We start from the raw sequence: 15,340 nt of genomic DNA, 5'->3' as shown, positions 1-15,340 counted from the left end.
TATATATATATATATATATATATATATATATATATAGAGAGAGAGAGAGAGAGAGAGAGAGAGAGTTTTTGAAACTGAACAAGCATAAAGCACGTAATAAACATAGGCATGATTGATTGCTAATTATGAGGCGGACAATTTAAAGAAATGAAATTTTTTTATCTTTATTTGTCACACAAATTTCCTAGCGATTAAATAGTTGTTGTAAAGTGTGATTAATTACATGATCATAACATGCATAAATTTGAGGAACGATCCATCAAGCATTTCTATGGATATTGGGAAAAAAAATGTCAAAAAGTGTAAGAGCAAACGACTTTTTTCTCTTCTAATTTAAGAATATTGTTCTTAAAACTTAATATACTTAGTTAAAAAAATTGTGTTGGCTTAAGGAGAAATATTGATAAACCACCAAAATGAAATAAGTTTGACTTGGAGCAAGATCTCTGTGAAAGGCGAACTTTTAACAACTTAAAATGAATGTATTCGGAGATGAAAGCTGTTTTAATAGATTACCATTCCATAAAGGTAGTTTCGTTTTGAGTTATGCTAAAAATTGTTTCGAAATTTTGCACAAACTGTTGATATAATTTAGTTTTTGCCCGGAAAATAAATTCACACGCCTTTTTTTAATTTTTTTAAGAGAAAATTAAAGTTAAAAATGCAGACATTTTAGAATAAAAATTATAAAAATTCCTTAAAAATAATTAATGGTGATTTTTGTAATTCCAACTCTCTATTAAAAAAATTATGAACACTCTGTGTTTCAGATATTATGGAATCTGTTATTATGTAAAAATTACTATTTTAATTCAAAGCTAACCCCACCGATTTACTTCTAGGAAACAGAATTTTCTTCCATTGATTGCGCACTTTTGTTGTTGTTCCTGCAGCATTTTAATTTTTAATCTAGTGAAAGCTCAGTAATTATTTCATTTACTTATTTTTCTTTTTGGATTTACTACATCTAAAACAATAAAAACATGAGTTTGTTTATGCGTCTTCCTCATATAATTCCGTTTTTTGAATAATCAAATTGAGTTTGAAATTCCAAAATTAAATTTGAAAAGCGACTGCAAGGAGCAATTTTTGTCCTCGTTCCAAAAATATTTATTTAAAATTTCGCTTCGCCTGTTTGAGAGAGACGTTTTAAAAAGGAATTTTTTCATTGGTTAAAAATTAGCCTGTGTTTTTTTTCTTCTAAATACTAAAAAAGATATTATTAGTTATGCTTACTAGCTTATAGTCTTGATTTAATCAAAGGAAAGAGTTTCCCACATTCTATAATTCCATTAGCGGAAGCCAAGTGTTTATTTTGCTTACAGTTATGCTTTAAAACAGGTTTCCATAAAAATAAATAATTTAAATTCAATGGTAATTGAAATAAAAGCAAAGTTATGAACTAAACAGCAAAATTAATGGAGAAAAGGTATTTATTTGTTTAGGGGAGCCGTAAAATATCGCCATAATATTGGCATGAGTAGTGCTTAATTAATTTATGTAATAGGCACTTCTGGAATTGTGATAATTTGTGCTTCTTCAATAGACCCCAAATATACTCATACTATTATACTAATTGTATATTACTAGGAGTATTCTATTAGTTCCACCAAAGTCTACCAGAAGGCAAATTTTTCCAATACTTGATCTAGAAGTTCCCTTCTCTTATGGATTTGGTTCAAAATATCAAGGTTAGGGAGTTAAATATTGGTAGTCTTAAACTCAAAATTGGGTCGGCTGTTTAACGATGGTTATAAAATAAAATAAAATATAGGCTCCAAGGTACTTAAGTACTGTAGAAATAGATTATTTAAGACCTCTGAAATGAATAAGTATCAGAGAAAATTGTTAACTACAATGAATTGGCATCGAGCAACAGAATCATGCCAAATGATAACTGAAAGCATTAATTTGATGGGAAGAACTTCTAAAAAACGTGTTTTGCTTTACCTAAAGCCAAGATAACAAATTAGACAACAGTTTTTACTACAAAACTCCTCACATCAAAATCTCGCTGTAAATGAAAGTTCATTTTGATAGATCGATGAAATTTGAGTCCCTTGCCTTAGTACTGCTGCAAACAGTTTGTTAAACTATTAAATTCGAACCTGCAAATTGCAAATTTTTAGTAGTATTTCGTACCGCATTTCTGATATAGTAGGATCAAAATAGGAAAAAGCAACGTGATTTTGTGACCTGGTGGCAAAATGGTCAGCAATGCGTACTAATCGCCATTATAATCACCTGTACAAGCTGGCCTGCTTATTGATTTAAAGCTGGGCAAACTTTAATTTGCCTTTGGTTATCGAATATCTAATTTCAGAATTACAGTTCAGTGTTGTAACCATTGAGCCATGGCAATATTATGCAAAATATTGTATATTATGTATGTATATGACATTAAATGTCGTGAACTGTCTGAAATTTTTTTTTATTTATAAACAGTCTAAAAAAACTTTTTTCCATCTAAAAATTTGAAAAACAGTAAAAGAAATAGAAACACAAAATAAGAAAAGAAAGAAAAATAAATCAGGCTTCGAAATTATATATATATAAAATGCTTTCAACTGAAGAAGAAGAAGATATTTGAAACACTGACACCTGACCTTTGATTTCAGCTAGCCAATTATTTATAAACAAGTGAGTGATTTAATGTTGACTAAAATCGAGATAAGTTTCTCCACATAAGTTAAAATATTAAGTTAATTAAATATAACGCCGTATCGCATATCGTTAAAATATAATTTTTTCTTTTCTATACCTTTTATTTCACCTTGATTTATGATTTGTTTGTACATTTTATTGAAACCGTAATTTTTGGGTAGCTGGCAACTTGGTTGCATAATTAGGTTATGTTTTACACGGCATCGTGTTTGTCTTCCTCTTAAGTAATAATAAACCGAATTTTTCTTTTAGAAAGAACATGGAATGTGACACGTAAGCGAATTCAATCATATTTGGAGGGCTAGTCTTACTCGAAATAGAATGGAATAAACAATTAGTAACATAAGCAAATGCCAGGTTTCAACAGCCAATCAAGATCGATACTTGCATGTATCTTAGTGTCTTTATAAAAATATTTGTAGAGTGTAAATAAATGATTGATAAAGAATTATGTAAACATTTTCCAAACTTTTTCAATTTCGTGGTAATTGCAAGTAAAAAGAGGTTATTTTATTATTCCACTGCTTTATACGTGATGCTCTTGATATGGTTAAGTAAGTAAATATTTAAAAATCATAAATTTCGATATTTTTTACCGAAAAGAAATCTTGCGAGCTTATGTCGCAGTTTTAGAATCGTCCCTTGGAAATGACTGCAAGCACTAATGGGCAAATGATTCCTTGAAAATTATCACGTTAAATAACGCTTCCGGCTGCTCGAGGGTAACAAAAGAAACATTCGACAGTAAATCGTTAATGACTTGTTCTTAAGTTCTTAACCCCAGGTTAAGTATTCACTAACTTATCGATAGTCATTTCTGCTTAAGATACATATTAAGTAAAAAGGTTCCATCAGCGTTGCTTTAAATATTTTAGTAGCCGTAAATCTTCAGTCGATATGAAAAATCCTTAAAAAATTTAACGAAATTTGTTAATTCGTTACGTTTATTAAAAAGAATTTATTGTTTACTACAGGGATTTATTAAAGTCACATTTGATCGCAGATTTGGTCCAAAATTATAGTTTTTGACAGAATGTGGGATTAAAGTCATAGATTAATTAGATAAACCAGCTCTTTGCAATCTGCCGACGCCATTTGTTCACTGCAAAAGATTTTGGTCTATAGTTGCCACATCATTTGCGTTGAGATAAACTAAATACATTTTTAAGTTCAGAACTGTAGTTATCGTGCAAAAAAGTGTATAAATTAAGCAAAATAACAATTGTAAATAGGTCTGGCTTCTTAGGACAGGTCGGCGTTATAAAGCGTCAGCTTAAAGCGAGCGCTAACCCCTGATTGGTCAATTTGTGAGTTAGGCAGCATGCGTCATCGAACTCTCAGCCTGAACGACGACTGACGTCCGAATCAACTGCAGTTGGATTACGACGTAACGTTAACGACAGAAGTAATGGCGGACACCATCCAACAGAGCATTGAAATCAGCCAAGATTTTGATTTTAATATTAAACATAGCTTCTTCTTCCTCTTCTTCTTCATTTAGCTATGCTATAAAGTGTTTTTTCTTGAACAAATACATTATTTGTTCTCTGAAGCGCTGGTCGACGATAACAAAATTGATACAAATTCAAAATAAGTATTTGTATACTTTTATTAACGCATGCGCAAAGCGAGATAATGTCTGCATTGGACTGACTGCTCACACTGAGCCAACAAAACAGTATTATGTTTGCGTCAGCGGTACGTCAACTTCTCGCTGACGCCCAGAGAAGGAGCTTGTCCTAAGAAACCAGGCCTTGAAAGAATTGGAGCGAATATATTACTAAAAACTAGCTCTGCAAGAAATAGATACTCGAATATCTCTTCGTTTTTGATGATGCTCCGAGCAAACATTTCGTCTAAGTGACGAAATATCTATAGTCGCTTCTTCGAGGAAATGGATTTCGTCATAAGCAACGAAATATTTCATCATTCCATTTTTCCATGGTATCTAACTGTATGTGAAGGCCGGTAATGTTGATTACTTTTTGTGGGCACCACATAGGTAGATCAACGTCGTCCTCCATCAATAAAGCTAGAAAGACAGGCAGAACAGCGAGATAAATTACATCCATCCCTGAAGGCTCGAACCGGGATCTTTCCAGCAAGAGGTCAATTTCTTGACCAATATAGAGCCCTGTCGGCTTGAATAATCATTCTGGTTTCTATCGTCTAGTCTTCTTTTTAGTTAACAATCCCCCATAAATGCACTGCAATGACGTTCCAAGTTGAGGAAAAATTTTTGTCATATTTTTGAGAGTTGCGTCACGAATCATGTGATTTCGGGACGAAAAGTTTCTCAAAAGGAACGAAATACAGTTCAATGATTGTTGAGTCGTCAAAAAAGAGAGTTCTGTTTTTCAGAGTGGACTTGTTTTTTTAAACAAAATCTTTTTTAATAATAAGTCATAAATTGGTTTTAATGCGCACCAAAATACGTGTGGTCAATAAATGAACTAACAAAAATTAATAAAATAAGTAAATAAATATTACATAAATAAATAACTGCAAAAATGAACAAGTAAAAAAATTTTTTTAGTTTACCTCAATACCAAAAATGGTGGCAACAAAACATCAAATTTTTTACAGTGTACGAATGTTGAAGTGATATGGGAAGTTTGAAAAGATCCGATTGGATTTTCAATTTAGCATATATATAGGCTAATTTGATTTCCTAATAAGCCTACGACATATTATAAACCGTACTGATTTTTAGTTATTATCTGTGGCTAAGAGTTTGAAAACTAGGTCGGCAAAAGTCAGCCTTTGAATTAACTAAATATATTTTCAATATGCAATGCTGCATACAATATTGATATTTTCAAAGAAAGTTGCAGTTAATTTTTAAGGAAAGGTAAGTAAAACAAGGGCTACGCGAAGAATTTGGAATGAAACTTGTTTTCAGATTTTTTCCTAGGAAAAAGAACTTTATCACTCAGGGTTTTGAATTTTAAATATATGTTTTTAATGTCTTCGAAAATAAATGATTCCTCAATCATTTAAATACAGTTTTCGCTGTAATTTATATTCAACGAAAATTAAAAACCACATTTAATTAATCATGTAAGTAAAAGAAATTTAGTTTTTTCTTCTTCATAAATTATCGTTAAGTTTAGCTGATTTTAATCTGAAACAAATGACTAAACATTTTAGCTTTTGCGCAAATCAAGCTACACACTGAGCCTGTTTAGTTGCGAATTAGACGAGTAAATGAAAAAAAAAAAACATAGAAAATGAAAGATAAACAAATTTTGAAGAATGGAATTCTTCGTATTCGTATTGTTCCATATTAAGAATGGAAGATAAACAAATTTTGATGTTAAATAAGAGATAAATAAATATTGTTATAATTCTGATCAATTTTTTACAGATGACAGCCAAAAGGCATCTGGATCTCTTTTGTATATAAAGATTAATATCACGTGATTTTTTCTGTGTTATGAGAATGAACAAAATTGTAAGATGACAGTTATCGTTTTATAATGTATAGAGATAGAAATAAAAGCGTGTTTTAAATTTGGCTAATTATGAATAAGCTTGTTTTTTACGTAAATTTTACATTTCTCAAGATTGCGTAGAGACAGATCTTAAGATATTAGAGGTCAATCGTAAGCAAACTATAGCATCTATTCGGGTCCGTTGGATGAAGCCTTGGACGGACTTAGCCTGTAGTTGGTTGTAGTACATATGAAGAAGAAGAAAAACACCTTTTAAATTAATATTTAATCATTATTTTTTTCTAATTTTTAAATTAGTTTTTTTTATTTAAAAACTTTACGAAAACTTACACCCTTGTGCAAATTAATTGAAACAAACTTTTTTTTTCGTGTTTTTTAAAGAAGATGTTTTGGGGTTGTTTCGGTTACAATGGGGTTGGACCTTTGCAGCCTATTGACGGTATGATGCGTTCTGAGCAGTTCATTACTATTCTGTGTAAAAAAGTTGTTCCAGAGTTGAAGAAACGATACCCTGATGGAACAGGGATTTTTCAACAGGATTTAGCTCCTTGCCATACTTCCAAAATTGTCAAGAAATTCATGTCTGAGAATCAAATTGAGACATTGGAATGGCCAGGGAACTCTCCGGATATCAACCCAATTGAGAATCTCAGGGCCATATGCAAGAATCGCCTATTAAATATGGACTGTACAACTATGGAGAAGCTAATCACGGCGTTAATTCATGTGTGGTACAAGGACACAAATATTATAAATGACTGTAAAAAATTAGTGGAATACATGCCGAATCGTGTCCAAATGTTAATAAAGTGTCGTGGAGATCATATTATGTACTAAAAATTTTTGAGTTTGTATAAATTTAAATAAAATAGCATTTTCTCTAAGTTTTCTGAATTTATTGAGTTTGTTTCAATTAATTTGCACAAGGGTGTAGATTGTTTAGAGATCCAAAAGTGTAAAGACATTTTTATTTTGCAACTATTTTTAAATTAAGTTGGTTTTAATTTTTCCGACGATATTCTTTCTAAATTTTGCGAAAAGAACCAACAGTTTTGAATTTATTTTCGATTGAAATTTACGAATGAATGAGTTTATTACATACAAAAAAGTTTATTCAAATAAAGGGAAAAGGTTATCGTGTTTGAATTATTGTACAATTAGCTGTTAAAAATCCGCTTTATGTACAAAAACCAAAACCTATTTTATGCCTTTTAAAAAAATTCAATAAATGACGTTTAACTGATGTTCATAAAGGTATCAAAATCCTGTTTCTCCAATTCCTATCAAAAAATTATTAAAAATATTATCATTTTTAACACTAGATTGCCTAAGGAAGTCATTTTGACTGCTTTTAATTCCAATTAGAAAAACAATGATGTATATAATGACTCAATTACTTAGAATTCTGTACAACATATAATTTTTTTTATTGTTAATATTTACTAATAAATTGTTATATAACTGTAAATAATATAAAAAATATTAAAAATAAATTTTAAACAAATTTCTTCAGACATTATTCATTCTTTTACAATCCAGTCATTTTGACTGCTTTTGGGCAATATACTAAATTTCAGTCTTTCTAGTGTTAAAGAGAATTGCTAAATCAATTCCAAAAATGAGACCGAAACTAACAATATTGTTGCTTTAGGGAATGTATTTAAAATTTCTCCAAATTGATCCGAATCTGAAACGCACCGCTGAATAAATTCAGAAACTTTCCAGGAATCATCTAATTTTATCTCCTTTCAACAGAATATCGAATTTTTCAGCAGGCCGAGATCTTAACAGATCAGGGATCAAACTTAACATTTCTTTTCTGCTGGAAGAGAAGTACGTGATAAATGAGAAGGACTCAGAAAAGTGGATAAGCTTTTCTTCCATCATGTTTGATAGTATTGGATCAAAGAGATCTCGGAAGAAAAGAAAACTGATGAAATATTACTGGGCTGATAGTTCTAGCTTTTAGCTCTTTAGGTCCGTACCACGCAGATCTAACTGAAATAATCCACTTGATCTTTAAAGTCACGCTCTGCTTGGTGACATTTATTTTAGAGTTAAAGAATGTGACATTTTTATTTCATTTTGGGTTTAAATAATTGAAAGAATTAAATGTTTAACCGTTAACTGTTTAACCATTAACCTAACTTGTTTAATGTTTTGCATGGAATGAAGAATATAGTTAAGTGTGTTAGTGTCTGAACTGCCAGAAAAATACTAAAGATGTCAGCAATCAAGTAGAAATTTATAATTAAATTTACAATTTACTTAACTTTTATATTTAAATTTTAGATATTCAGTTGGTTTACCGTTTTCATTTCATGCCTACATAAATTGTAAATTAATTAATCAAGATGTTTTCATATATAGAACTGGGTAATGGTCGATACATAAAAGTATATAAGAGCATAAAGCAAAAAAAAAAAAACATGAAATGAAAGTATAGTAGAAACTGGAATTTACGAATTGAAGAAAATAAAACTAAAAATAAAACAGCATAAAATGAAACAGAACTTGTTAATTCTCAGAGAACCAAAAATATTGCCATGCTTTATTTCAATTTTGACCCCTTTCTCCCCTTTTCGCAAAGTGTCAAACTTTACCACTTGTCAAGCTATATAACGTGAACATATTCTGGCAGTTAAGAGCATATTTTAGCAGTAAGTAATTAATCATACTACAAAAATTATTTTAAAACTTTGTGCAATTTAATGTTATTTGTAACTATGGTAATAATAATGATTGTTTTACTTATTTTGATACAAACAACATAAAAAAAATATAAAAATATTTAATCAGATATTTAAATTTTTTTTATTTTAATCAAAATGTGTGATGTCACTCACCCTGTTACCTCTCCCTTGTCACAAATTTTCACCAACCTTCACGAAACTCCCCTTTCGAACGTGGCATCAACGATCGGCTCCTAATTTGTTCAAATTATTGTTACTTAAGTAACTAGGTGATATTATGTTAAAATTGAATTGGAAATTTTAAGAAGTACGTGCTCATTTTTACAACTTTTCCTCATTTACTTGAGTTACATTATATAAAGCATTATAGCTTACAAATATTCTTCTAGAAAAGTCAAATAATTCGAAATTGTGATAGTTTTTAGAAAAGCACCGGTCATGTTATGCCAGATCCACTCGACGGAAAAACTATACTGATGTTTATTATATTGAAACTGAATGAAACTTTTTATTGCAAGTGAGTTTTTTATTATATTTTTAGGGCATAGTTTGCTATTTCTAATAATTATGATCGAATAATTATGACTCTAAAAATTATGTTTTATCAAACACGAATGTTGCATTTTTCATTAAACTGTGAAGGGGTTTAAAAATTAGATAGAATCAGCAAAAAGTCATTTCTAATTGTGTACAGAGAAAAAAAATGCGATATTTTTTTTGTAAACTGTAAACTTTTGGCGATTTGTCAGTTCATGTTGGAAGTTACTGTGATTCAACTTTGACTCATAGCTGTACGGGTTAAGTTTCTTAATATTATACAATTCCAAGTATTTATTAGTTAAAAAAATTCAGTTGGCCTTATTTGACCTCTGAAAAGGGTTTCAGTTTTAGTTCTTTATTGCTAAAAACGAAACAAAATGTAAGTTTTTAAAAAATTTTCTTTAACTCGTAATAACTGAAAAATGCCAAAAAAATAATTTAGAATAACAAAAAATAGTAAAAGGTTTAAGATAATAACCAAATAACACTTCTGAAATAAATGAATGAATAGTTTTAAAACCAAAAATAAATTATTTTGATTTATTTTTATAAGATAATCATTGAATTATGAAATATATAAACTTTAAAAACATAAACTCAACGTGGAATTTCGCTTATTTAATAATTTTTCCTTTCGAAGATGATTTATGGATACACATTTCAAAAGCTGCATCCATAACTCCTGCCTTCTAGTAATTCATTTTTAGAGTAATTTTGCCCTTTTTTCGGACATGTTTCCAAACATTCGAGAGCAGGTTAGGAAAAATGATTGAAAGAAAAAAGGAATATGTTTGCCTTCATAATGTCCTGGTCACAAAAGAAATGATATTTCTTCACTCTATTATGTCCTTCCTTATAAGGAATAAAGGTGGCTGAAATCAATCAAATGCCACTAGGGACGCGGAAATCATTTCTTACTCCAGCAAATTCCTCTTATAGTTTTCTGGACGCGGAATGAGCGGCATTCTATACTCGCTTTCATAGGGAAGAAGTTTTTTTCTTTTCGCTTTCATAGAGAACCCTCTCCTTCTCTTGCAATTCATTTCTCATTTGTCAAAGGAAGTTTTTCAAAGTGTCCCAAGAGATTTTCCCACCTTCTTTAGTCCTAAGGATAAGTTCAGCAGGATGTGACGCTTTTTTCCCCCCCTCTACCTCCAGACGTGGAATCGATACAACCTGAAGATAAAAGACTTGTAATTTCTGCCATTTTGTTTTTAATTCTTCATGATTTTTTTTATATTCATTATTTCTGTATTTCTCTTTCCCTTTCTTTTAAGTAACTTTTTTTTCAATGAAGCATTGAAGACGTGAAGCACTACAGATCACAGGTTGCAGCGGTGTTTCGTCTGCTGTTAAATAAAGGTTATATTTTAACAGAGCACTCTAGTTCTGGCATAAGTTTCTGTTATTTTTTAAACAATTCAATGAAAAAAAAATTGTTATTTAAGGCAGGATCCACTCTCTTTAGTCTTACAGATTTCCCCACTTTCAGTCCTGTGGAAGAGTTCTGCAGGATGTGACGTCCTCGAGCTTATGATCCCAAATCGATACTACCTGAAGATAAAAGACTTGTAATTTCTGTCGTTTTGTTTTTAATTCTTTTAGTTTTTTTATATTCATTATTTCTGTATTTCTTTTTCCTTTTCTTTTAAGAAACTTTTTTTTTTCATGATGATATGATGTACTGTAGATCACAGGTTGCATGGGTGTTTCGTCTGCTGTTCAGACTGTATTTAAACTGTGCAATCTAGTTGAGCAATAAGTTCATTTTATTTTATTTTTTAAATTTCAATGAAAAAAGAAGTTTTGTATGAGGAAGGATCCACTTTTTTTTAGTCTTATAGATTTTCTCACCTTCAGTTCCATGGAAGAGTTCTACAGGATGTGACGTTTCCCCCCCTCCAGCTCCAGACGTGAAATCGATGCAACCTGAAGACAAAAGACTAGTAATTTCTACCATTTTGCTTTTAATTCTTCAAGTTTTTTTATTTATTGTTCTTGCATTTCTCTTTCAAGAAATTTTTTTCCTAATGCCTTGAAGACGTGATATACTATAGATCACAGGTTACATCGGAGTTTCTTTTGTTGTTAAATAAATTTATTGTTCTTGTATTTCACTCTCAAGAAATTCTTTTTCCTAATGCTTTGAAGACGTGATATACTATAGACCACAGATTACATCGGAGTTTCTTTTGTTGTTAAATAAATTTATTGCTCTTGTATTTCTCTTTTAAGAAGTTTTTTTCCCTAATGCCTTGAAAGACGTGATATACTATAGATCACAGGTTACAATCGGTTTTTCTTTTGTTGTTAAATAAAGGTTGTATTTTAACTGAACAATTTAGTTCAGCAAAGTGTTGATTTTATATATCTTTTTTAAATATTCAATGAAGAAAAAATCCTTATTTAAATCAGATCCATCTTTCTTAGTCCCATAAATTTTCTCACTTTTTTTTAGTCTTATAGATGAATTCTGTAGGTTGTGAAATTTTTTTTTCTAGCTCTAGATGTGACATCGAATCAATACAAGATGTGACGCTTTTTTTTTCTTCTCCATCTCTAAACGGGGAATCGATACTACCTGAAGATATAAAGTAATCTTATTTTTAATTCTTTTTATTCATTACTCTTGTATTTCTTTTTCTTCAAAGAAATGTTTTTGTTATGATGCTTTGAAGACGTAATGTATTATAGATCTCTGTCTGTATCGGCGTTTCCTCCACTGTTTAACAAAAGTAGTATTTTAAGAGTACCATTTATTTAAACAAATGGTTATCATTTGTTATGTGTTTAATGAAGAATACCTTTATTCAAGGCAAGTTAACTGAATTAAAAGTGTAAAATTCCTAATTACGCAATTTTAAAATTTTTTATTTTATTTCCAATGGCAAGGCATATTACATCTATGAAAACAAGCCAATGCGAAACAATGGGCAAGCAATTACAAATATTGACCGAAGTCATTGAAGCCTTAGGCGTTCTCTAGCTCTCCAATACAGGGCGATCTCGGAGTCGGCAGAGCCACTAAGTGCCCAGCATCGACGCAGATGAGCTCTATTCAGAGGTTCTCCCTGATCGCATAATGAACAAAGAGGGGAGTCGAAAATACCAATTGTATGGAGATGTTTACTCAGGCAGTCATGTCCCGTAACCAGCCGGAACAATGCCACTGCCTCACGTTTTGGGCAATCGGGTATATTAGCATTATATAGCATACAATCGGGTATATTAGCATTATATACCCGATTTATATATTTATGGAAACGATCAAGCAGATCTTCTCGCACGAAGAGGTACTCTTCTACAGCAAACAAATGACACTGGGCTGTCTTTTCACTCGAAAAAGGTCTTCTGGAAACAAGCTTTGAAGTAGAACTTTGGTAATGATTTTGGTAAAATTAAGAATAAAACATGGCCTTATAATATATAATAAAATTTGGTAAATATTGTAAAATTCAGTTATTTTATCATAATATCTTAGAGTTTGGCATAAAAAAAATTTATTCGGTTAAATTAACTTTTATTTTTGCATTTTTTATTAAATATTTGGTAATTGCAACTATAAATTTGAAAATTAGAATTTTCGGTAAACCGTTACCATATGAAGAGAAACATTACGAAATGAATGGCTTAAATACCGTATACTTTGGTTTCATAAACCAGAATTATTGTTTTCTTTTTTTTTTGTTTTATTTTTTTTGCCAGAAATATCATTACCATGTAGTGCAGTAATTTTACCGGAATTTTCTATTTTTGTTTCTGCGAATAATTTCAAAAATAAATCAGAAAACTGTGTTTTATTAGTTTATGCTAACAGATTCTCGATTTATAAATGCTACGCCATTTAAACATCGCCAAGTAATGCTAACGTGAACTATTGATAAAGTTTTTTCCATTTTCAGAAATGCTAAAGAACAAAGGCAATCCAAATATGCTTTGATTTACAATAAGATTCTTACCATACCTAACCGTTCTCGATAAACATGTTAGATATCATTAACGATCCACAACTAAATAAACTTTTTCCACGTAATTAAATAAGTTGTAAAAGACGCGCATGACAAGATACCAAAAATATCATTTAGTTGAGTTATCTGAACGACGAAAACAATCGAAATAACTAGAACATTTCTTATTTGGGATTGCAATTAGATCGGTTTTTAATTATCATAAAAAGTATAAATTAATGAAACCTTGATTGCATATTCCTAATAGTGCTTTTGATTATTTCCCCAATAATTACAAACGAGCATCATTTAATGATGTCTTAATTGTATGCAGGTCAGTTACATTTGGAAATGATGCAATCTAAATCGATATTGATTTAGTCGATTAATTAATTTATTTCACAACAGATTTCAGTACTCAAAATATAGGATCATTTATCTACAAAGGTAATAAGTTAAATGAGCTTCATATATTAATTAAAGAAAATGCATAAAGAAATGTAAAGACTTCCCCAAATTAATTTATTAGGCACATTCCAATATTCTCTAATGCATGAATTCTTTTTTTTTTTTTTTGGATTAATAATCTAATAAAACGACCATTTCAAATTGTTATGCTGCGTAGAAATAGAGACGATTGATTTTTACGTGTTTAAAAAAATATTTTTAAAAAGACTTATAAAAAGAAAATTGCATTGGTAGACTTAACATTCAAATATACTCTACTATATGATTTTTTTTAGAATAAATAAACAAACAATCTGTGCATTCAAAAAACGTTATGTAGGAATTTATATGTAGGAGTTAAATGTCACCACAAATTTCGAATGAATTTTTTTTCCGTAAATTTTTTAAATATAAATTTTTAGTTGAAGATTAGAGCTGGAATTTTTAAGACATACCTAAAACACTAAAATGTCACAAATAGATCATATTTTGAGATGAAATTTGAAAATAAAAGAAAAACAATATCAGTAATTAACTTAATCATATCATATTTTGATCATATTTTGAGATGAAACTTAAAAATAAAACAAATAGATCATATTTTGAGATGAAACTTAAAAATGAAAGAAAAGCAATATCAGTAACCGAACATCCATATGATATCTAAAAAGTGTGATATTATTTGAAAGTATGGCTATAACAATGTTCTCATAAATAAAGCTGCAAACAGTGAAAAAGGTACAAATAATATCGCATAAACGGATATATTATAGTTCCGGTAGGCAGGGACGAACTGTAACTATATTGTATGTTTGTATATTGTCTGTTTGTATGTTATTATTTGCACCTTTTTTGCAATGTTCAGTTTCCTTTATATGAAACAAAGTACACATTTTCTTTACTTGGGTATTGTTATTATGCTTATAGTTTATGCATCAATATTAAGATAAAAATAAACTGTTCATAAAATCCCCTGAATTTATCAAAAACTATGAAGATAACATTAAAAAATTTAAGCAGAATAAAATACACACTGAAACTTATAGGGTGATAATCAATAACTAAAAAAAAAAAAAATTCAATAACTGAGTTCAAACAATTATGTAAATTTTGAAATTAATTAGAGCATATTTGAATTTGGTTTATTATGACATGGTTGATACATATGTCATCAATGGCTAAGATGTGAGACGGAACGAATATTATTAATTATATTGCAATATTAACCATGCATTAAATACATCTATTCTTTCGATAACTTCTTCAACGACAGTTTTGAGTTCTGTGCTGGTTTTGAGATTATTTGCTTAACCTTGGTCTTTAATATTGCCCCACAAATTAAGTCACAGTCGAGATCAGGAGAATATGGTGGCCTTGGCGATCAATATATGTTTAACTGCACGCACATGATGATACGTTTGACTGATTTTGCGCGCATCTGAACAAAGTTTAGGACAATTAGTTTCCGTACAGGACAATATTTTAAAATGTGCAAATGAATGAAAACTGGAAAACAAAAACATTCCTTACAAAATGGGGGACATGTAAGTATATATATATATATATATAATAAATATATATTTATATATCATTA

The 15,340-nt window shown here is 29.9% G+C and overlaps 1 protein-coding gene and 1 long non-coding RNA gene across 3 annotated transcripts in view; one reads left to right on the top strand and one right to left on the bottom strand.

Annotated features, from left to right (window-relative positions):
- Positions 1–3,125, top strand: part of LOC139425342 (uncharacterized) — a 26,674-nt gene extending 23,549 nt beyond the window's left edge. Inside the window, exon 2 of the long non-coding RNA XR_011636538.1 lies at positions 2,917–3,125. This is a non-coding gene — a long non-coding RNA (uncharacterized lncRNA). The remainder of the gene's footprint in view (positions 1–2,916) is intronic.
- The window catches only part of LOC107451674 (uncharacterized), a 274,776-nt gene that overhangs the window by 131,085 nt on the left and 128,351 nt on the right, over positions 1–15,340 (bottom strand). The gene's annotated exons all lie outside the window — the stretch shown is intronic.

The sequence above is a fragment of the Parasteatoda tepidariorum genome, chromosome 4, assembly GCF_043381705.1.
Source record: "Parasteatoda tepidariorum isolate YZ-2023 chromosome 4, CAS_Ptep_4.0, whole genome shotgun sequence".
Taxonomy (NCBI): domain Eukaryota; kingdom Metazoa; phylum Arthropoda; class Arachnida; order Araneae; family Theridiidae; genus Parasteatoda; species Parasteatoda tepidariorum.
The sequence above is the reverse complement of the archived record's forward strand: the minus strand, read 5'-3'. Positions and strand labels throughout refer to the sequence as shown.